The 21,962-nt window shown below is 42.5% G+C and overlaps 4 non-coding genes and 3 pseudogenes across 4 annotated transcripts; all 7 read left to right on the top strand.

Annotated features, from left to right (window-relative positions):
* Positions 1-2,824: 2,824 nt before the first annotated feature.
* Positions 2,825-3,040, top strand: LOC138654304 (U2 spliceosomal RNA; annotated as a pseudogene).
* Positions 3,041-9,224: 6,184 nt separating this feature from the next.
* LOC138654298 (U2 spliceosomal RNA) lies at positions 9,225-9,425 on the top strand (annotated as a pseudogene).
* A 989-nt stretch (positions 9,426-10,414) lies between these two features.
* Positions 10,415-10,607, top strand: LOC138654341 (U2 spliceosomal RNA). Its single transcript, XR_011316216.1, has one exon. It is a non-coding gene; the product is annotated as a U2 spliceosomal RNA (small nuclear RNA).
* A 981-nt stretch (positions 10,608-11,588) lies between these two features.
* On the top strand, positions 11,589-11,781 carry LOC138654340 (U2 spliceosomal RNA). The gene has a single exon (XR_011316215.1). It is a non-coding gene; the product is annotated as a U2 spliceosomal RNA (small nuclear RNA).
* A 6,180-nt stretch (positions 11,782-17,961) lies between these two features.
* Positions 17,962-18,162, top strand: LOC138654297 (U2 spliceosomal RNA; annotated as a pseudogene).
* Positions 18,163-19,147: 985 nt separating this feature from the next.
* LOC138654339 (U2 spliceosomal RNA) lies at positions 19,148-19,340 on the top strand. The gene has a single exon (XR_011316214.1). It is a non-coding gene; the product is annotated as a U2 spliceosomal RNA (small nuclear RNA).
* Positions 19,341-21,653: 2,313 nt separating this feature from the next.
* LOC138654300 (U2 spliceosomal RNA) lies at positions 21,654-21,839 on the top strand. The gene has a single exon (XR_011316180.1). It is a non-coding gene; the product is annotated as a U2 spliceosomal RNA (small nuclear RNA).
* Positions 21,840-21,962: the final 123 nt, after the last annotated feature.

The raw sequence follows: 21,962 nt of genomic DNA, 5'->3' as shown, positions 1-21,962 counted from the left end.
AAAGGTAAAGGTGCCTGGAAACTAAATGTCTCTCTCTTAGATGATCCAGAAATTTTAACCAGTTTTACGGAATTTTATACAAATTGCAAACAAACTAGAGATCCCCGTACCCCTATTAGTAGGTGGTGGGAAAAAATGAAGAAAAATATTAAAGATTTCTTTATTAAAGTTGGAGTACAAAAAGCTAAAGAAAAGAGAGAGATTTACAACCTCCTAAATACCCGACTGCAAACCCTCTACAAACTACGTGAGCATGACATTGATGTGGATAAAGATATTTGTAATCTCAAAACTGAAATATCAAGATGCTTGGAACAAAGAGGGAAACAATTAATCTTTCACTCAAAAGTCAAGCATATAGAAGAGAATGAAACTTGTTCCCGTTATTTCTTTAAAAATATGGTCGGAAAAAGGGTATTTATTAATTCTTTGGAGGGAGAAAATGAAATAGAGGGAATTTTAAAAAAAGTCCACCTATTTTATGCTGACCTTTTTAATAAAAAAGTTATAGACAATAGTTTTATGGAAAGCTCTATGGAAGAAATCACAACTATTTTAGACCCAGTGTCACAAAACTTTTTATTGCAGGACCTGAGCAAGGAAGAGGTGGCTGAAACAGTGAAAAGTTTTAAACCAGGAAAAGTCCCCGGGCCAGACGGTATCCCCATAGAATTTTATTCCAGTTTTTATGAGCTTTTACAAGAAGATCTTTTAAATATTTTAAGTGAGGTTTTTAATACAAAAACTCTCCCCACCTCTTGGAAAAAGGGTGAGGTTTCCCTTATATATAAAAAAGGGGACAAAACAGACATAAAGAATTGGAGACCAATAACCCTTTTAAACTGTGACTATAAAATAATGGCCAAAATTTGTGCAAACAGACTCAAAAAAGTGGTGGGAAACATAATACATCCTAACCAGGTCTGTGGTATACCAGAGAGAAGCATATGGGAAAACCTAAATTTAATTAAAGACATAATTGATGACACTAAATCAAGGGGAGGTGGAATGGCGGTCTTATCCCTTGATTTCGAGAAAGCTTTTGATAGAGTATCTCACGAGTTCCTTTTTAATGTTTTAAATAAAATGGGTATACCAGAAGGTTTTTTAGAGTCACTTAAGGCATTTTATAAAGACTGCACAAGCAAAATTGTGATAAATGGTTTTAAAACTAAAGACGTTGTTTTAAAATCTGGGGTTAAGCAGGGTTGTCCCCTGTCCCCACTTTTATTTATTTGTGCTCTTGAACCCCTGCTATGTGCCCTGAGGAGGGATAAACAAATCCGGGGAATCCCACTGCCTGGTGGAGGGGGTCTGGAGGCTAAAGTCACAGGGTATATGGATGATGTAGCCATAATATGCAGGGATTCTCCTTCCATACAAAAAGCCTTAAGGCAGGTGGAGTTTTTCTGCTGTGGGTCTGGTTTTAAATTAAATTTTAATAAAAGTTCTATTTTTAAGGTTGGCAAGGTGGTTTTAACAGATATCCAAGTTCCTGAGAGGGACTCTGTTCAAGTTTTAGGTGTTATTTTTAATGAAGAAAATAAAGGCACTGAAAGCTGGAATATGGTGGCTCAGAAGGTAAACCAAAAGCTGTGTATGTGGAATTTGAGAAAAATGACTATGGAGGGGAAAATTTTAATTATTAAAATGGTCATATTGCCGCTTTTATTATATTTAAGCCTGGTCTTCCCCCCTCCAAACGGCATTTTTAACAAAATAATTAAAGCTTGTTTTACCTTTTATTGGAGTTCCAAGATGGAAAAACTAAAGAGAGAGCTGGTGGTAAAATCCAAAGGTAATGGTGGCAAAGACTTCCCAGATTTTAGAGCATTTGTTTTAATCCGTTTCTTTGTCCTGTGTTTTAATTCCCTTTTTAAAAATACTTACTGGTCATATTTTATACGTTTTAACATTGGTTTTTTTATGAGACGCCTTGGGTGGTTTGAAACAGTTTTAAATTCCCCATATGCTTTTAACACACCCGAAAACTATAAAATCTTAGGTACCATTGTTAACACATATGACCTAAAGGGCATAAACACAGAGGCCCTAGGGGATAGCAAAAAGATCCTAAAGGGCCTCAAAGGAAAAGAACAAGTGACGCAGATTGAAAACTTTAATGATCCTAAGTGTTTAGAGATTTGGAAAAATGTTAATGCCTCGTATCTTTTTAATTCCCAGAAGGACCTGGCCTGGAGCTGTGTGCATGATTGTCTTCCATGCCGGGCATTCCAGCACCGAAGAGGACTCGTGAGATCCGCCAAGTGCCCGAGAGAGGACTGCCAAAGGGAAGAAACAGTGCTGCACATTTTTTGGACTTGTCAATTCACAAGACAAATATGGACAAAATTTTTCCCTTTACTCCAGAAAATAACTGATTTGAAAGACTTAAGTTTTGAGACTGTTTTGTTTGGATGCATGGAATGCCCCAACGCAACTAAGAGGATCATCGCATGGAAGACAATCAGCACCATCAAAGAAGCTCTATGGAAGGCCAGGAACATCCTTCTTTTTAAACATGATGTTTTATCTGTGAAAGACGTTTTATCATTGGCTTTTAGTGAGATGTATATTTATTTTTTATTGGACAAGAAAAAGAATCTTTTATTGTCAAAGCAATGGATGGTAGAAGAGTGGAATACCATAATTTGAACGCTACCATAAATGCGAATTATTGGCCGATGCTTGTATATTACTTGTCTTTACTGCATGTAACATTGGAAAAAAAAAAAAAAAAAAAAAAAAAAAAAATTCTGATTGATATGTTATTAATGCTTTAAATATGTGATACACTGTATACATACGTCTTTTTTTTTCTGTAATTGCTTTTAAAACCTTAATAAACGGGTGTACCTAAATGTGGGTACTTCCAAGTTAAAAAAAATCTGTTCTTATCAGTTTAATATCTGATACGTCCCCCATGTGGGGACCATATATTAAATGGCTTTTTGGAACAGGGAGCTGGAAATGGAGCTTGCTCAGTCCACTCCACGCATTGACCCGCTATTGCAGTCTCTCCGGGAACAGTGCACTCCTTCTCTGATCCGGTTTCTAAAAACAGATTGAATGGAAATTAGTCAGCACAGCAAGTTGTCTTGGAACCCTAGATGGGAATTTATTTCAGGGTTGTTAAGGAAGCACATTTCACATGCCGCTGGCTGCCAAATGTAGCATGCTGCTCGATTTCACTTGCCTAATTGCAACATTTTGTGTGCCTTGCTTTCACCTCTGTATGTATGTATGTATGTATGTATGTATGTATGTATGTATGTATGTATGTATGTATGTATGTATGTATGTCAAGCATTGCATTGCATTCAATAGGCAATCAATCAATCAATCAGGCAATCAATTTTCAGTCTTTCCTGGTTGCTGCCACAGGTGTGTTAAGATGTAGGCCTGAATTAGGCCTTTCTTACAGTGTAGCAAATATACTGTGCCATCTACAGAATTAGGCCCCTGCCTGCTGTCAGCACTTGGTATTTAAATTGAAGCATCCAATGAGTAGTTCTGCCATACATACCACATTTGTGACCACCGATCATGAATTCTTTTGGAAGACATTGTTTACCTCTTGTGGACCACCGACTTTGAAATGCGGTGTATGATAGGTATTTGAAAAAAAGGAAAACTGGTGTCTGTGCTGATCTCGAATCTGCTAGTCTTGTGTCTTGTAGATACACCTGTGTGAGGAGTATTCTAATGCTTTTGACCAACCAGGTGCGCTGCCTGCAGTCGATAGAATCTTAGCACGGAACCTTCACCTGCAGTCACAATGGGGATGGTGGGTGTGTCAAAGTGGGCAGAGTTATGCAGATTCAAAACGCGTTGGGCGCAGCTTCAACGAGCACACACAGACACACACAGCCAAACAACCGACCAAAACCCAAGCACACCCGAACTGTCATTGAGAATGCATCCAGAGTTTCTGAAAATGTCTTCCTTGCGGCAATCTTTGGCTCGGTCTCCACAATGGGTGTCGGTTGTAGGCCTGGGTGCGTCTGAAATGGCCAACCATTTCAGGCCATCGCTTCTCGGCCTTTTGGCTGCGATCGATCAGTTTAACTGTGAGATTGTAGTCAGGTCGGGTGCTTTCGGTACCCTCTCTCTCGGCCTGGGGGGATCGCTCCTCTTCGGAGGGGCTTCACCCCCCTGCTGCTATAGGGAGAGAGGATTAGTCCGGAGCAACGAGTTGCGATCGCCTTAAAAGGGCGCTAGCCTTTTTTTGTGTTTACAGCTGGAGTTCTTTCTCGGAAGGATGCCGGCTGCACTTACCTTTGCATCGGGTGAACCCCGGATGAGGAACACGGTCCGTATCGAGGTCTTGGAGAGATTCCGGAAGGAGAAAGAAATCCGCTACGTTTGCAACACCGTCCTTCTTGGGATCCTGGAGTTCGGCAGAGAGGACATCTTCTGTTTTCAGGACAATGAGCAGAAAGGTACTTATACTATTACCTTTAGGAGCCATGGTTGTTGTCAGCAGTTGGTCCAAAAGGTGAATGACAACATCTTTGCTGATGAACTGGAGGGCCTGGTCTTCTCCCTGCTTTTCGTCCAAGAGGAGGTACAAATGATTGTTTTCTTTCCAAATCCTTTTGTGGAAGTACTGGACATTTTAACCTGTTTGCGTCGCTATTGCGATGAAGTAACCTTTCAAGGGAATGTTAAAAACGCCGTTGGTTTCTGGTGTGGCAAGCGGAAATTCCTGGTGCGGCTGAAGAAAAATCCGGAGGGCTTTGGAGGAACAGAACATCCCCCCTCTACCATCACCATTGGGAAGAGCCGTGGCTACTTATTCTACACAGGTATGCCTATGTATTGCAGGAACTGTGGCAAGATGGGGCATACCCAAGGGAATTGTGTGGAAAGAAGGGCATTCCGCTGCAGCAATTGTGGTCAATTCGGACACTTCATGAAGGATTGCCCTCAAAAGAAGGCTTGTAACCTATGCGGGGAGGTTGGACATATGTTCCGAGGATGCCCACATAGGACTAAAGTCCGTACGTATGCAGAGGCGGCTGAGAGACCCGTGCCAAGGCAGGAACCAGCTATTGTCCCGGTCCATGCTGAGCTGAGTATCCCGGAGACCGGAGTAAGGCCTGAGCCAAGTCCCACTGTTCCTACAGCAGGGGAGGCGGCTGAGAAGGCCAAGGGCGCAGAGGAGAAGGTGGGGACGGAGCAGGAGTGTGGTGGCCCTCAGGGAGGCCCTCCTGTGTCGAAGTCCCGGAAAAAGGGCGGAGGGCGGACCACCCAGAGACTGGAGCAGGGGGACTCTCCCGTTGGGGGGGTAACCCTTGTGTCGAAGGTCTCGAATGAGGCTGGTGTGTTGGAGCAGAGCGCCCCCACTATGTTGGCGGTGGGGGGCACTGTGGCGAAGACCCCAGTCATTCCCAGGGACTCGAGCCAGCAGACCGCAGTTTTTTCTCCTACAGGTGATGGTGTGGATGAGGTCATTGTGCCAGATCCGGAGGCCCCCCAGGAAGTAAGAGGCCATGTAGCTATCACAGAGGACGACTGTACGAGTGAGCTGCCTGAGCCTTCTGGAAAGAAGCTGCGAGGGGATACTCTTCTGGAGGCCAATCCAGAGTCTCCGGATGTGTGTTTTCCCAGCGGAGACATGTGGCTGAACACGGACTCTTCTGGGTATCCATTACCGGGTTCCTCGGATCCCCAGAACATTGACTCTTTTTCCACACTGCCAGATGTGATTGAGGAGTTTATGGAAGTCATTGAGGATATCTCTCCTCCCTCATGACATAAATGCCATCCATGAGGTGTCTCTCACTTAATGTGAGATCTCTAAAGAGCCCTGTCCGCAGGGCTGCTCTTTTTGATTTTTTTGAAACATTAGACTTTGATATATGTTTTTTACAGGAGTGTGGTCTGCAGCATGGAATCCGGTATAACGAGATAAAAAAGGACTGGAAACTAGGGCCCTCTGTATGGTCGGGCTCGAACGAAAACAAGTCTGCTGGTGTGGGTCTGCTCTGCCGAGGTAATAACATCATCATCTCCTCTGTTACTGAGATTGTACCCGGCAGAGCTATCCTAGTGCATTTGTGTTTTAATAATTTTAATTTCCGTGTCATTAATGTGTACGCTCCACCAGATAAACAGGAGCGTATACGTTTGTTTGAAATTCTACCGGTATTCTGTGTAGGGTCATCTCCTCTCTTGGTAGCTGGGGACTTTAATTGCCTGAATGTGAATGAGCGCCGAGGAGGGGGTGACCCAATCCGTAAGTTAGATAAGTCGTGTTTTTTACTAAATAGCTTGCAGACTGATTTTAAGTTATGCGATGCCTGGAGGTCGCTTTCGCCGACGGACCCAGGATTTACATGGTCCGGTCGGGGAGTGGCTTCCAGGATCGATTTTATGTTTTTATCTGAGGATTTTAGCCCTGTACAATTTGTTTTAATGCCTAATTTATTCTCTGATCATAAAATGTTAAGTGTAAAGATAGAGTATCAAGGAGAGCTGAGGATAAATAGAGGTTTGTGGCGTCTGGGAGTCCATTTGCTGGAAGACCCTCAGGTGAGGTCAGACTTCTGTAATGCCTACCAGGAATGGAGACAGCTAAGGCCTCCATATATTAAAATCCTATCCTGGTGGGAAGTGATCAAAGATAAAATAAGGTTTTTTTTTATCAGGGCTGGAAAGAGGAAGGCGCGGCTGAAAAAGCAGATTTATGTAAATTTAAATTTGAGACTGCAAACTCTCCATAAATTTAAAGAGATAGGACTAGAGGTGGAAGATGATATTGCAAGCCTAAAAACTGAAATACAATTGTGCCTTGATCAAAAAGGTAAAGAAATAATTTTTAATTCCAAAGTGAAACATTTAGAAGAAGGTGAGAAGTGTACACGTTTCTTTTTTAAAAAAGTGATGGAGAAAAAGGAGACGATCACCTGTCTTGATGGAGAAACAACTGTGGAAGGTATGAAGAAGGTGGCTTTTAATTTTTATAGAGACCTTTTTAGTAAAAAAAGTGTAAATAATGTTTTTTTACAAGATGCTCTTAATATCCTGGATTTTAAGTTAAGTTCTGTAGACCAGGGGTTTTTAATAGAAGATCTTAGCATGGAAGAACTTTTTAGTGTTTTTAAAAGTTTTTCAAAAGGGAAAGCCCCAGGAGCAGATGGTCTACCTGTTGAATTTTATTTGACTTTTTGGGATGTTTTAAAGGAGGATCTTTTAGCACTTTTTAAAGAGGTTTTTATGTGTTCAGAGCTGCCTAAGTCATGGAGGAGGGGGATAGTGTCCTTAATTTATAAGAAAAAGGGCGCTCGTGATGACCTCAGGAATTGGAGGCCTATCACCCTCCTCAACATGGACTATAAAGTTTTAGCTAAAATTATTGCTTGTCGTTTTAAAACTGTGATTAATAAATTGATACAACCCGAACAAGTATGTGGAGTACCAGGGAGGAATATTGCTGAGATTTTAAATGTTATTAGAGATGCAATATGGTACTCTAGGGATAGAAGTCAGAGCCTGGCCCTGTTGGCGCTGGACTTTGAAAAGGCGTTTGACAGGGTCTCGCATGAGTATCTTTTTAAAGTTTTAAAACAAATGGCGATCCCCGACATGTTTTTATCTCGTATTATGATTTTATATAATAATGTGTTTTCTCAAATTTCTGTCAATGGTTTTTTAACAGATTTTATCCCGTTGGAATCCGGAGTGAAGCAGGGGTGTCCATTATCCCCAATTCTTTTTATTTGTGCTATGGAACCCCTGCTGTGTATGATCCGGAGAGATAAAGTGGTCCGAGGGGTTCCTATTCCGGGTGGAGGAGGGTCCCAAGTCAAAGTATTTGCCTACATGGATGATGTTACTGCCATCTGTACAGATCCTGCTTCACTCCGGAGAGTGGTAATGTGCACCAATTTTTTTAGTCAGGCTTCAGGTTTTAAAATGAATTTTAATAAAACTGAATGTTTGATTTTGGGTTCCTGGGATACAAATGACCTACCAGCAGTAAAATTGAGGCACGACGAGGTAAAAATTTTGGGTATAGTATTTGATGCTAAAAATGATGGACACGTGAGCTGGGAGGAGGTACAGCATAAAATGGTGAAAAAGCTCTCCTTCTGGAATTTGAGATGCTTGTCGATTGAAGGGAAAATTTTAATTATTAAATCTGTTTTATTGCCTATGATGCTTTATGTTGCCATGGTATATCCTCCTTCTGAGTTGATACTAAAAAAACTAACTCGATGTATTTTTATGTTCATTTGGGGATCAAAAATGGAAAAGCTGAGGCGAACGGAAATGTACAAGAAACAACAAAATGGAGGAAAAGATGTCCCTGACTTGCATTTGTATTTATATGTAAATTTCTTTTGTTTTTGTTTTAAAGTTTTTAACACTAATTCTACTTTTAGTCTGTTTTTAAAATATACTTGCGGTTTTATCTTTAAAAAATGGTTCAGGCCATGTTTATCAGCACCCATTTTATTATGCCCGCCCAAGCATTTTATTGTTTTAGAAAAGGTGATAAGGACTCATAAATTAAAGGACTTGGATGCCGATCTCCTTCTGGACAGAAAAAAATTGATGGTTCATCTGAGAAGAGAAGAAGGAGTGTCCCCTGTGAGCAACTTCTCCTGGAGTAGATCCAAGCGTGTGTGGAGGAACGTTTTTGGGAAATTCTTGGCCAACATTCACAAAGACATCGCATGGATGGCTGCCCACCAGTGCCTCCCAACCAGAGACTTCCAGCACAGGAGAGGCCTGGTGGCGCGGGCAAAGTGCCCAAGAGACTCTTGCCGAGAGGATGAGACTGTTTTGCACCTTTTCTGGAACTGCTGTTTTGCACAAGAACTTTGGGGGAGATTGGGGATACTTTTAAAATGGGTTTGTGGTCTTAAAGATTTTAGCTATGAGTATGTTTTATATGGACTTTTTAATTGCCCCACTACACACCAGTTCAAAGTATGCTGGTGTATAATAAACTGTGCCAAAAATGCAATCTGGAAAGCGAGAAACATTTTACTTTTTAACCGTGATTTTATCTCTGTAAATGATTGTATTAAATTGGCTTTTAGTGAAATGTTTATTTATTTCTTAAAGGATGTTAAAGATGTGGGGAAGAAGGAAGCGAATCGTAGATGGTGTTTTTATATGTGGAATACTGTTTTATATTAAGTTGTTTCATGTTGTTGTATTTTATTATTGTAATTGTTTATGTTTCTTTTGCACAAAAGGTTTCATTTTTTCTTGTTGTTCTATGTCTTATGACTAAATAAAATTTTGTTGAAACCTTATCTGTTCTTATCAGTTTAATATCTGATACGTCCCCCATGTGGGGACCATATATTAAATGGCTTTTTGGAACAGGGAGCTGGAAATGGAGCTTGCTCAGTCCACTCCACGCATTGACCCGCTATTGCAGTCTCTCCGGGAACAGTGCACTCCTTCTCTGATCCGGTTTCTAAAAACAGATTGAATGGAAATTAGTCAGCACAGCAAGTTGTCTTGGAACCCTAGATGGGAATTTATTTCAGGGTTGTTAAGGAAGCACATTTCACATGCCGCTGGCTGCCAAATGTAGCATGCTGCTCGATTTCACTTGCCTAATTGCAACATTTTGTGTGCCTTGCTTTCACCTCTGTATGTATGTATGTATGTATGTATGTATGTATGTATGTATGTATGTATGTATGTATGTATGTATGTATGTCAAGCATTGCATTGCATTCAATAGGCAATCAATCAATCAATCAGGCAATCAATTTTCAGTCTTTCCTGGTTGCTGCCACAGGTGTGTTAAGATGTAGGCCTGAATTAGGCCTTTCTTACAGTGTAGCAAATATACTGTGCCATCTACAGAATTAGGCCCCTGCCTGCTGTCAGCACTTGGTATTTAAATTGAAGCATCCAATGAGTAGTTCTGCCATACATACCACATTTGTGACCACCGATCATGAATTCTTTTGGAAGACATTGTTTACCTCTTGTGGACCACCGACTTTGAAATGCGGTGTATGATAGGTATTTGAAAAAAAGGAAAACTGGTGTCTGTGCTGATCTCGAATCTGCTAGTCTTGTGTCTTGTAGATACACCTGTGTGAGGAGTATTCTAATGCTTTTGACCAACCAGGTGCGCTGCCTGCAGTCGATAGAATCTTAGCACGGAACCTTCACCTGCAGTCACAATGGGGATGGTGGGTGTGTCAAAGTGGGCAGAGTTATGCAGATTCAAAACGCGTTGGGCGCAGCTTCAACGAGCACACACAGACACACACAGCCAAACAACCGACCAAAACCCAAGCACACCCGAACTGTCATTGAGAATGCATCCAGAGTTTCTGAAAATGTCTTCCTTGCGGCAATCTTTGGCTCGGTCTCCACAATGGGTGTCGGTTGTAGGCCTGGGTGCGTCTGAAATGGCCAACCATTTCAGGCCATCGCTTCTCGGCCTCCTATGGCTAAGATCAAGTGTAGTATCTGTTCTTATCAGTTTAATATCTGATACGTCCCCCATGTGGGGACCATATATTAAATGGCTTTTTGGAACAGGGAGCTGGAAATGGAGCTTGCTCAGTCCACTCCACGCATTGACCCGCTATTGCAGTCTCTCCGGGAACAGTGCACTCCTTCTCTGATCCGGTTTCTAAAAACAGATTGAATGGAAATTAGTCAGCACAGCAAGTTGTCTTGGAACCCTAGATGGGAATTTATTTCAGGGTTGTTAAGGAAGCACATTTCACATGCCGCTGGCTGCCAAATGTAGCATGCTGCTCGATTTCACTTGCCTAATTGCAACATTTTGTGTGCCTTGCTTTCACCTCTGTATGTATGTATGTATGTATGTATGTATGTATGTATGTATGTATGTATGTATGTATGTATGTCAAGCATTGCATTGCATTCAATAGGCAATCAATCAATCAATCAGGCAATCAATTTTCAGTCTTTCCTGGTTGCTGCCACAGGTGTGTTAAGATGTAGGCCTGAATTAGGCCTTTCTTACAGTGTAGCAAATATACTGTGCCATCTACAGAATTAGGCCCCTGCCTGCTGTCAGCACTTGGTATTTAAATTGAAGCATCCAATGAGTAGTTCTGCCATACATACCACATTTGTGACCACCGATCATGAATTCTTTTGGAAGACATTGTTTACCTCTTGTGGACCACCGACTTTGAAATGCGGTGTATGATAGGTATTTGAAAAAAAGGAAAACTGGTGTCTGTGCTGATCTCGAATCTGCTAGTCTTGTGTCTTGTAGATACACCTGTGTGAGGAGTATTCTAATGCTTTTGACCAACCAGGTGCGCTGCCTGCAGTCGATAGAATCTTAGCACGGAACCTTCACCTGCAGTCACAATGGGGATGGTGGGTGTGTCAAAGTGGGCAGAGTTATGCAGATTCAAAACGCGTTGGGCGCAGCTTCAACGAGCACACACAGACACACACAGCCAAACAACCGACCAAAACCCAAGCACACCCGAACTGTCATTGAGAATGCATCCAGAGTTTCTGAAAATGTCTTCCTTGCGGCAATCTTTGGCTCGGTCTCCACAATGGGTGTCGGTTGTAGGCCTGGGTGCGTCTGAAATGGCCAACCATTTCAGGCCATCGCTTCTCGGCCTCCTATGGCTAAGATCAAGTGTAGTATCTGTTCTTATCAGTTTAATATCTGATACGTCCCCCATGTGGGGACCATATATTAAATGGCTTTTTGGAACAGGGAGCTGGAAATGGAGCTTGCTCAGTCCACTCCACGCATTGACCCGCTATTGCAGTCTCTCCGGGAACAGTGCACTCCTTCTCTGATCCGGTTTCTAAAAACAGATTGAATGGAAATTAGTCAGCACAGCAAGTTGTCTTGGAACCCTAGATGGGAATTTATTTCAGGGTTGTTAAGGAAGCACATTTCACATGCCGCTGGCTGCCAAATGTAGCATGCTGCTCGATTTCACTTGCCTAATTGCAACATTTTGTGTGCCTTGCTTTCACCTCTGTATGTATGTATGTATGTATGTATGTATGTATGTATGTATGTATGTATGTATGTATGTATGTATGTCAAGCATTGCATTGCATTCAATAGGCAATCAATCAATCAATCAGGCAATCAATTTTCAGTCTTTCCTGGTTGCTGCCACAGGTGTGTTAAGATGTAGGCCTGAATTAGGCCTTTCTTACAGTGTAGCAAATATACTGTGCCATCTACAGAATTAGGCCCCTGCCTGCTGTCAGCACTTGGTATTTAAATTGAAGCATCCAATGAGTAGTTCTGCCATACATACCACATTTGTGACCACCGATCATGAATTCTTTTGGAAGACATTGTTTACCTCTTGTGGACCACCGACTTTGAAATGCGGTGTATGATAGGTATTTGAAAAAAAGGAAAACTGGTGTCTGTGCTGATCTCGAATCTGCTAGTCTTGTGTCTTGTAGATACACCTGTGTGAGGAGTATTCTAATGCTTTTGACCAACCAGGTGCGCTGCCTGCAGTCGATAGAATCTTAGCACGGAACCTTCACCTGCAGTCACAATGGGGATGGTGGGTGTGTCAAAGTGGGCAGAGTTATGCAGATTCAAAACGCGTTGGGCGCAGCTTCAACGAGCACACACAGACACACACAGCCAAACAACCGACCAAAACCCAAGCACACCCGAACTGTCATTGAGAATGCATCCAGAGTTTCTGAAAATGTCTTCCTTGCGGCAATCTTTGGCTCGGTCTCCACAATGGGTGTCGGTTGTAGGCCTGGGTGCGTCTGAAATGGCCAACCATTTCAGGCCATCGCTTCTCGGCCTTTTGGCTGCGATCGATCAGTTTAACTGTGAGATTGTAGTCAGGTCGGGTGCTTTCGGTACCCTCTCTCTCGGCCTGGGGGGATCGCTCCTCTTCGGAGGGGCTTCACCCCCCTGCTGCTATAGGGAGAGAGGATTAGTCCGGAGCAACGAGTTGCGATCGCCTTAAAAGGGCGCTAGCCTTTTTTTGTGTTTACAGCTGGAGTTCTTTCTCGGAAGGATGCCGGCTGCACTTACCTTTGCATCGGGTGAACCCCGGATGAGGAACACGGTCCGTATCGAGGTCTTGGAGAGATTCCGGAAGGAGAAAGAAATCCGCTACGTTTGCAACACCGTCCTTCTTGGGATCCTGGAGTTCGGCAGAGAGGACATCTTCTGTTTTCAGGACAATGAGCAGAAAGGTACTTATACTATTACCTTTAGGAGCCATGGTTGTTGTCAGCAGTTGGTCCAAAAGGTGAATGACAACATCTTTGCTGATGAACTGGAGGGCCTGGTCTTCTCCCTGCTTTTCGTCCAAGAGGAGGTACAAATGATTGTTTTCTTTCCAAATCCTTTTGTGGAAGTACTGGACATTTTAACCTGTTTGCGTCGCTATTGCGATGAAGTAACCTTTCAAGGGAATGTTAAAAACGCCGTTGGTTTCTGGTGTGGCAAGCGGAAATTCCTGGTGCGGCTGAAGAAAAATCCGGAGGGCTTTGGAGGAACAGAACATCCCCCCTCTACCATCACCATTGGGAAGAGCCGTGGCTACTTATTCTACACAGGTATGCCTATGTATTGCAGGAACTGTGGCAAGATGGGGCATACCCAAGGGAATTGTGTGGAAAGAAGGGCATTCCGCTGCAGCAATTGTGGTCAATTCGGACACTTCATGAAGGATTGCCCTCAAAAGAAGGCTTGTAACCTATGCGGGGAGGTTGGACATATGTTCCGAGGATGCCCACATAGGACTAAAGTCCGTACGTATGCAGAGGCGGCTGAGAGACCCGTGCCAAGGCAGGAACCAGCTATTGTCCCGGTCCATGCTGAGCTGAGTATCCCGGAGACCGGAGTAAGGCCTGAGCCAAGTCCCACTGTTCCTACAGCAGGGGAGGCGGCTGAGAAGGCCAAGGGCGCAGAGGAGAAGGTGGGGACGGAGCAGGAGTGTGGTGGCCCTCAGGGAGGCCCTCCTGTGTCGAAGTCCCGGAAAAAGGGCGGAGGGCGGACCACCCAGAGACTGGAGCAGGGGGACTCTCCCGTTGGGGGGGTAACCCTTGTGTCGAAGGTCTCGAATGAGGCTGGTGTGTTGGAGCAGAGCGCCCCCACTATGTTGGCGGTGGGGGGCACTGTGGCGAAGACCCCAGTCATTCCCAGGGACTCGAGCCAGCAGACCGCAGTTTTTTCTCCTACAGGTGATGGTGTGGATGAGGTCATTGTGCCAGATCCGGAGGCCCCCCAGGAAGTAAGAGGCCATGTAGCTATCACAGAGGACGACTGTACGAGTGAGCTGCCTGAGCCTTCTGGAAAGAAGCTGCGAGGGGATACTCTTCTGGAGGCCAATCCAGAGTCTCCGGATGTGTGTTTTCCCAGCGGAGACATGTGGCTGAACACGGACTCTTCTGGGTATCCATTACCGGGTTCCTCGGATCCCCAGAACATTGACTCTTTTTCCACACTGCCAGATGTGATTGAGGAGTTTATGGAAGTCATTGAGGATATCTCTCCTCCCTCATGACATAAATGCCATCCATGAGGTGTCTCTCACTTAATGTGAGATCTCTAAAGAGCCCTGTCCGCAGGGCTGCTCTTTTTGATTTTTTTGAAACATTAGACTTTGATATATGTTTTTTACAGGAGTGTGGTCTGCAGCATGGAATCCGGTATAACGAGATAAAAAAGGACTGGAAACTAGGGCCCTCTGTATGGTCGGGCTCGAACGAAAACAAGTCTGCTGGTGTGGGTCTGCTCTGCCGAGGTAATAACATCATCATCTCCTCTGTTACTGAGATTGTACCCGGCAGAGCTATCCTAGTGCATTTGTGTTTTAATAATTTTAATTTCCGTGTCATTAATGTGTACGCTCCACCAGATAAACAGGAGCGTATACGTTTGTTTGAAATTCTACCGGTATTCTGTGTAGGGTCATCTCCTCTCTTGGTAGCTGGGGACTTTAATTGCCTGAATGTGAATGAGCGCCGAGGAGGGGGTGACCCAATCCGTAAGTTAGATAAGTCGTGTTTTTTACTAAATAGCTTGCAGACTGATTTTAAGTTATGCGATGCCTGGAGGTCGCTTTCGCCGACGGACCCAGGATTTACATGGTCCGGTCGGGGAGTGGCTTCCAGGATCGATTTTATGTTTTTATCTGAGGATTTTAGCCCTGTACAATTTGTTTTAATGCCTAATTTATTCTCTGATCATAAAATGTTAAGCGTAAAGATAGAGTATCAAGGAGAGCTGAGGATAAATAGAGGTTTGTGGCGTCTGGGGGTCCATTTGCTGGAAGACCCTCAGGTGAGGTCAGACTTCTGTAATGCCTACCAGGAATGGAGACAGTTAAGGCCTCCATATATTAAAATCCTATCCTGGTGGGAAGTGATCAAAGATAAAATAAGGTTTTTTTTTATCAGGGCTGGAAAGAGGAAGGCGCGGCGGAAAAAGCAGATTTATGTAAATTTAAATATGAGACTGCAAACTCTCCATAAATTTAAAGAGATAGGACTAGAGGTGGAAGATGATATTGCAAGCCTAAAAACTGAAATACAATTGTGCCTTGATCAAAAAGGTAAAGAAATAATTTTTAATTCCAAAGTGAAACATTTAGAAGAAGGTGAGAAGTGTACACGTTTCTTTTTTAAAAAAGTGATGGAGAAAAAGGAGACGATCACCTGTCTTGATGGAGAAACAACTGTGGAAGGTATGAAGAAGGTGGCTTTTAATTTTTATAGAGACCTTTTTAGTAAAAAAAGTGTAAATAATGTTTTTTTACAAGATGCTCTTAATATCCTGGATTTTAAGTTAAGTTCTGTAGACCAGGGGTTTTTAATAGAAGATCTTAGCATGGAAGAACTTTTTAGTGTTTTTAAAAGTTTTTCAAAAGGGAAAGCCCCAGGAGCAGATGGTCTACCTGTTGAATTTTATTTGACTTTTTGGGATGTTTTAAAGGAGGATCTTTTAGCACTTTTTAAAGAGGTTTTTATGTGTTCAGAGCTGCCTAAGTCATGGAGGAGGGGGATAGTGTCCTTAATTTATAAGAAAAAGGGCGCTCGTGATGACCTTAGGAATTGGAGGCCTATCACCCTCCTCAACATGGACTATAAAGTTTTAGCTAAAATTATTGCTTGTCGTTTTAAAACTGTGATTAATAAATTGATACAACCCGAACAAGTATGTGGAGTACCAGGGAGGAATATTGCTGAGATTTTAAATGTTATTAGAGATGCAATATGGTACTCTAGGGATAGAAGTCAGAGCCTGGCCCTGTTGGCGCTGGACTTTGAAAAGGCGTTTGACAGGGTCTCGCATGAGTATCTTTTTAAAGTTTTAAAACAAATGGCGATCCCCGACATGTTTTTATCTCGTATTATGATTTTATATAATAATGTGTTTTCTCAAATTTCTGTCAATGGTTTTTTAACAGATTTTATCCCGTTGGAATCCGGAGTGAAGCAGGGGTGTCCATTATCCCCAATTCTTTTTATTTGTGCTATGGAACCCCTGCTGTGTATGATCCGGAGAGATAAAGTGGTCCGAGGGGTTCCTATTCCGGGTGGAGGAGGGGCCCAAGTCAAAGTATTTGCCTACATGGATGATGTTACTGCCATCTGTACAGATCCTGCTTCACTCCGGAGAGTGGTAATGTGCACCAATTTTTTTAGTCAGGCTTCAGGTTTTAAAATGAATTTTAATAAAACTGAATGTTTGATTTTGGGTTCCTGGGATACAAATGACCTACCAGCAGTAAAATTGAGGCACGACGAGGTAAAAATTTTGGGTATAGTATTTGATGCTAAAAATGATGGACACGTGAGCTGGGAGGAGGTACAGCATAAAATGGTGAAAAAGCTCTCCTTCTGGAATTTGAGATGCTTGTCGATTGAAGGGAAAATTTTAATTATTAAATCTGTTTTATTGCCTATGATGCTTTATGTTGCCATGGTATATCCTCCTTCTGAGTTGATACTAAAAAAACTAACTCGATGTATTTTTATGTTCATTTGGGGATCAAAAATGGAAAAGCTGAGGCGAACGGAAATGTACAAGAAACAACAAAATGGAGGAAAAGATGTCCCTGACTTGCATTTGTATTTATATGTAAATTTCTTTTGTTTTTGTTTTAAAGTTTTTAACACTAATTCTACTTTTAGTCTGTTTTTAAAATATACTTGCGGTTTTATCTTTAAAAAATGGTTCAGGCCATGTTTATCAGCACCCATTTTATTATGCCCGCCCAAGCATTTTATTGTTTTAGAAAAGGTGATAAGGACTTATAAATTAAAGGACTTGGATGCCGATCTCCTTCTGGACAGAAAAAAATTGATGGTTCATCTGAGAAGAGAAGAAGGAGTGTCCCCTGTGAGCAACTTCTCCTGGAGTAGATCCAAGCGTGTGTGGAGGAACGTTTTTGGGAAATTCTTGGCCAACATTCACAAAGACATCGCATGGATGGCTGCCCACCAGTGCCTCCCAACCAGAGACTTCCAGCACAGGAGAGGCCTGGTGGCGCGGGCAAAGTGCCCAAGAGACTCTTGCCGAGAGGATGAGACTGTTTTGCACCTTTTCTGGAACTGCTGTTTTGCACAAGAACTTTGGGGGAGATTGGGGATACTTTTAAAATGGGTTTGTGGTCTTAAAGATTTTAGCTATGAGTATGTTTTATATGGACTTTTTAATTGCCCCACTACACACCAGTTCAAAGTATGCTGGTGTATAATAAACTGTGCCAAAAATGCAATCTGGAAAGCGAGAAACATTTTACTTTTTAACCGTGATTTTATCTCTGTAAATGATTGTATTAAATTGGCTTTTAGTGAAATGTTTATTTATTTCTTAAAGGATGTTAAAGATGTGGGGAAGAAGGAAGCGAATCGTAGATGGTGTTTTTATATGTGGAATACTGTTTTATATTAAGTTGTTTCATGTTGTTGTATTTTATTATTGTAATTGTTTATGTTTCTTTTGCACAAAAGGTTTCATTTTTTCTTGTTGTTCTATGTCTTATGACTAAATAAAATTTTGTTGAAACCTTATCTGTTCTTATCAGTTTAATATCTGATACGTCCCCCATGTGGGGACCATATATTAAATGGCTTTTTGGAACAGGGAGCTGGAAATGGAGCTTGCTCAGTCCACTCCACGCATTGACCCGCTATTGCAGTCTCTCCGGGAACAGTGCACTCCTTCTCTGATCCGGTTTCTAAAAACAGATTGAATGGAAATTAGTCAGCACAGCAAGTTGTCTTGGAACCCTAGATGGGAATTTATTTCAGGGTTGTTAAGGAAGCACATTTCACATGCCGCTGGCTGCCAAATGTAGCATGCTGCTCGATTTCACTTGCCTAATTGCAACATTTTGTGTGCCTTGCTTTCACCTCTGTATGTATGTATGTATGTATGTATGTATGTATGTATGTATGTATGTATGTATGTATGTATGTATGTCAAGCATTGCATTGCATTCAATAGGCAATCAATCAATCAATCAGGCAATCAATTTTCAGTCTTTCCTGGTTGCTGCCACAGGTGTGTTAAGATGTAGGCCTGAATTAGGCCTTTCTTACAGTGTAGCAAATATACTGTGCCATCTACAGAATTAGGCCCCTGCCTGCTGTCAGCACTTGGTATTTAAATTGAAGCATCCAATGAGTAGTTCTGCCATACATACCACATTTGTGACCACCGATCATGAATTCTTTTGGAAGACATTGTTTACCTCTTGTGGACCACCGACTTTGAAATGCGGTGTATGATAGGTATTTGAAAAAAAGGAAAACTGGTGTCTGTGCTGATCTCGAATCTGCTAGTCTTGTGTCTTGTAGATACACCTGTGTGAGGAGTATTCTAATGCTTTTGACCAACCAGGTGCGCTGCCTGCAGTCGATAGAATCTTAGCACGGAACCTTCACCTGCAGTCACAATGGGGATGGTGGGTGTGTCAAAGTGGGCAGAGTTATGCAGATTCAAAACGCGTTGGGCGCAGCTTCAACGAGCACACACAGACACACACAGCCAAACAACCGACCAAAACCCAAGCACACCCGAACTGTCATTGAGAATGCATCCAGAGTTTCTGAAAATGTCTTCCTTGCGGCAATCTTTGGCTCGGTCTCCACAATGGGTGTCGGTTGTAGGCCTGGGTGCGTCTGAAATGGCCAACCATTTCAGGCCATCGCTTCTCGGCCTCCTATGGCTAAGATCAAGTGTAGTATCTGTTCTTATCAGTTTAATATCTGATACGTCCCCCATGTGGGGACCATATATTAAATGGCTTTTTGGAACAGGGAGCTGGAAATGGAGCTTGCTCAGTCCACTCCACGCATTGACCCGCTATTGCAGTCTCTCCGGGAACAGTGCACTCCTTCTCTGATCCGGTTTCTAAAAACAGATTGAATGGAAATTAGTCAGCACAGCAAGTTGTCTTGGAACCCTAGATGGGAATTTATTTCAGGGTTGTTAAGGAAGCACATTTCACATGCCGCTGGCTGCCAAATGTAGCATGCTGCTCGATTTCACTTGCCTAATTGCAACATTTTGTGTGCCTTGCTTTCACCTCTGTATGTATGTATGTATGTATGTATGTATGTATGTATGTATGTATGTATGTATGTATGTATGTATGTCAAGCATTGCATTGCATTCAATAGGCAATCAATCAATCAATCAGGCAATCAATTTTCAGTCTTTCCTGGTTGCTGCCACAGGTGTGTTAAGATGTAGGCCTGAATTAGGCCTTTCTTACAGTGTAGCAAATATACTGTGCCATCTACAGAATTAGGCCCCTGCCTGCTGTCAGCACTTGGTATTTAAATTGAAGCATCCAATGAGTAGTTCTGCCATACATACCACATTTGTGACCACCGATCATGAATTCTTTTGGAAGACATTGTTTACCTCTTGTGGACCACCGACTTTGAAATGCGGTGTATGATAGGTATTTGAAAAAAAGGAAAACTGGTGTCTGTGCTGATCTCGAATCTGCTAGTCTTGTGTCTTGTAGATACACCTGTGTGAGGAGTATTCTAATGCTTTTGACCAACCAGGTGCGCTGCCTGCAGTCGATAGAATCTTAGCACGGAACCTTCACCTGCAGTCACAATGGGGATGGTGGGTGTGTCAAAGTGGGCAGAGTTATGCAGATTCAAAACGCGTTGGGCGCAGCTTCAACGAGCACACACAGACACACACAGCCAAACAACCGACCAAAACCCAAGCACACCCGAACTGTCATTGAGAATGCATCCAGAGTTTCTGAAAATGTCTTCCTTGCGGCAATCTTTGGCTCGGTCTCCACAATGGGTGTCGGTTGTAGGCCTGGGTGCGTCTGAAATGGCCAACCATTTCAGGCCATCGCTTCTCGGCCTTTTGGCTAAGATCAAGTGCAGTGGCTTAATTGTTGCTGTACTTGGTCTGGCCTAAGGTGCCCAGGGTACCCGGCTCCTTGGCCTGGGGGGATCGCTGCATTTGACAGTGTGGCTTCACCCCCCTGCTGCTATTGGGGAGTCGGATTAGTCCCTGGGCAACGAGAGGCGATCACCCTTGCCACTACATCTGTAGTGGGCAACTGTTCCAACACATAGCTGTTGGGGCAACATTGGAGATATGGAGTTCTGGAGGAAGAGGAGCTGCTTGCGGTTCTTTCGAAAGCCAGGCATGGAGGACGTCTTGTTGGATGAAAAGCGGATTATGGACTTTTTTGTGGATTTTGGAGCAATCTGGAAAGAAGATATTTTGTGTATGCAAGAAGCAAGATATAGAAGGAGCTTTGACGTGACTTTAAAATCAGAAGGTAAATGTTTGGATTTCTTTAAGTGGTGGAATGGAGAAAACTTTGGAGATATTGGTCTGATGGTATCATGTATGGGAAAACCAAGAAGTGTTGTTGTATGTATGGATGACCCTTTTGTAAACACTGAAGAGGTGTTGAGTTATTTGAAGACAAAGTATGTGGAGGCAAAGTTTCAGAAAATTTTTTTGAATACTATTGGTGTATGGAATGGAAAAAGACGTTTTTTGGTATGGACAAAGGAAGATGAGGAGTTGTTGGTAGGAAAAATTATGATAAACGGGAAGTTTGGGTTTTGTTATGTGGAAAGAGAGAAAACTTTAGCAGTGAATTTTGAACTTTTTGAGAAGATGGAAGGAGTTTTGGAAAAGAAAGAAGATGAAGAAATCGAGAGAAGGGAATGTATGGAGGAGCTTAAGGAGAGATTTATAATGGATAAAGATGAAGACAAAGTTAGAAAGGTTGAAAGTGCGGAGAAAAGAGTTAATAAAAAATGGAAACGGAAGATAATTCAAAAGGAGAAAAGGGAGACTGTGTGTAAAGAGAAGGAAAAGACAATGGGAAAAATAGAGTTTCAGGGTGAGGAAGATTTTTTTGAGTATTGGGAGGAGGGAGTTAAAAAGGAAAAAAAAGAGACTGGGAGTAAAGAGAAGGGAAAGGAAAAAGGGAAAAAAATGGTGATGATTCAGGAAGATATAATATTTGACTATAGAGACATTTGGTTACCTGAGGAGTACAAATAGGATAGTTTGTTTTTGTTTATAAAGATATTCTATAGGGATATTGTGTTCTGTATTATGTATATGATGTGATTTGTATTTTATTTTTAACAGAAGTGGTTTCAAAATGATGATGTCGAACTCATGTTTAAGTCGTTTAATACGATTAATTTTATTTTTGAGCTTTGATACTGATGAAACCGTATCTGTTCTTATCAGTTTAATATCTGATACGTCCCCCATGTGGGGACCATATATTAAATGGCTTTTTGGAACAGGGAGCTGGAAATGGAGCTTGCTCAGTCCACTCCACGCATTGACCCGCTATTGCAGTCTCTCCGGGAACAGTGCACTCCTTCTCTGATCCGGTTTCTAAAAACAGATTGAATGGAAATTAGTCAGCACAGCAAGTTGTCTTGGAACCCTAGATGGGAATTTATTTCAGGGTTGTTAAGGAAGCACATTTCACATGCCGCTGGCT

Source organism: Ranitomeya imitator, unplaced genomic scaffold (assembly GCF_032444005.1).
Source record: "Ranitomeya imitator isolate aRanImi1 unplaced genomic scaffold, aRanImi1.pri SCAFFOLD_257, whole genome shotgun sequence".
NCBI classification, from domain to species: Eukaryota; Metazoa; Chordata; class Amphibia; order Anura; family Dendrobatidae; genus Ranitomeya; species Ranitomeya imitator.
The sequence above is the reverse complement of the archived record's forward strand: the minus strand, read 5'-3'. Positions and strand labels throughout refer to the sequence as shown.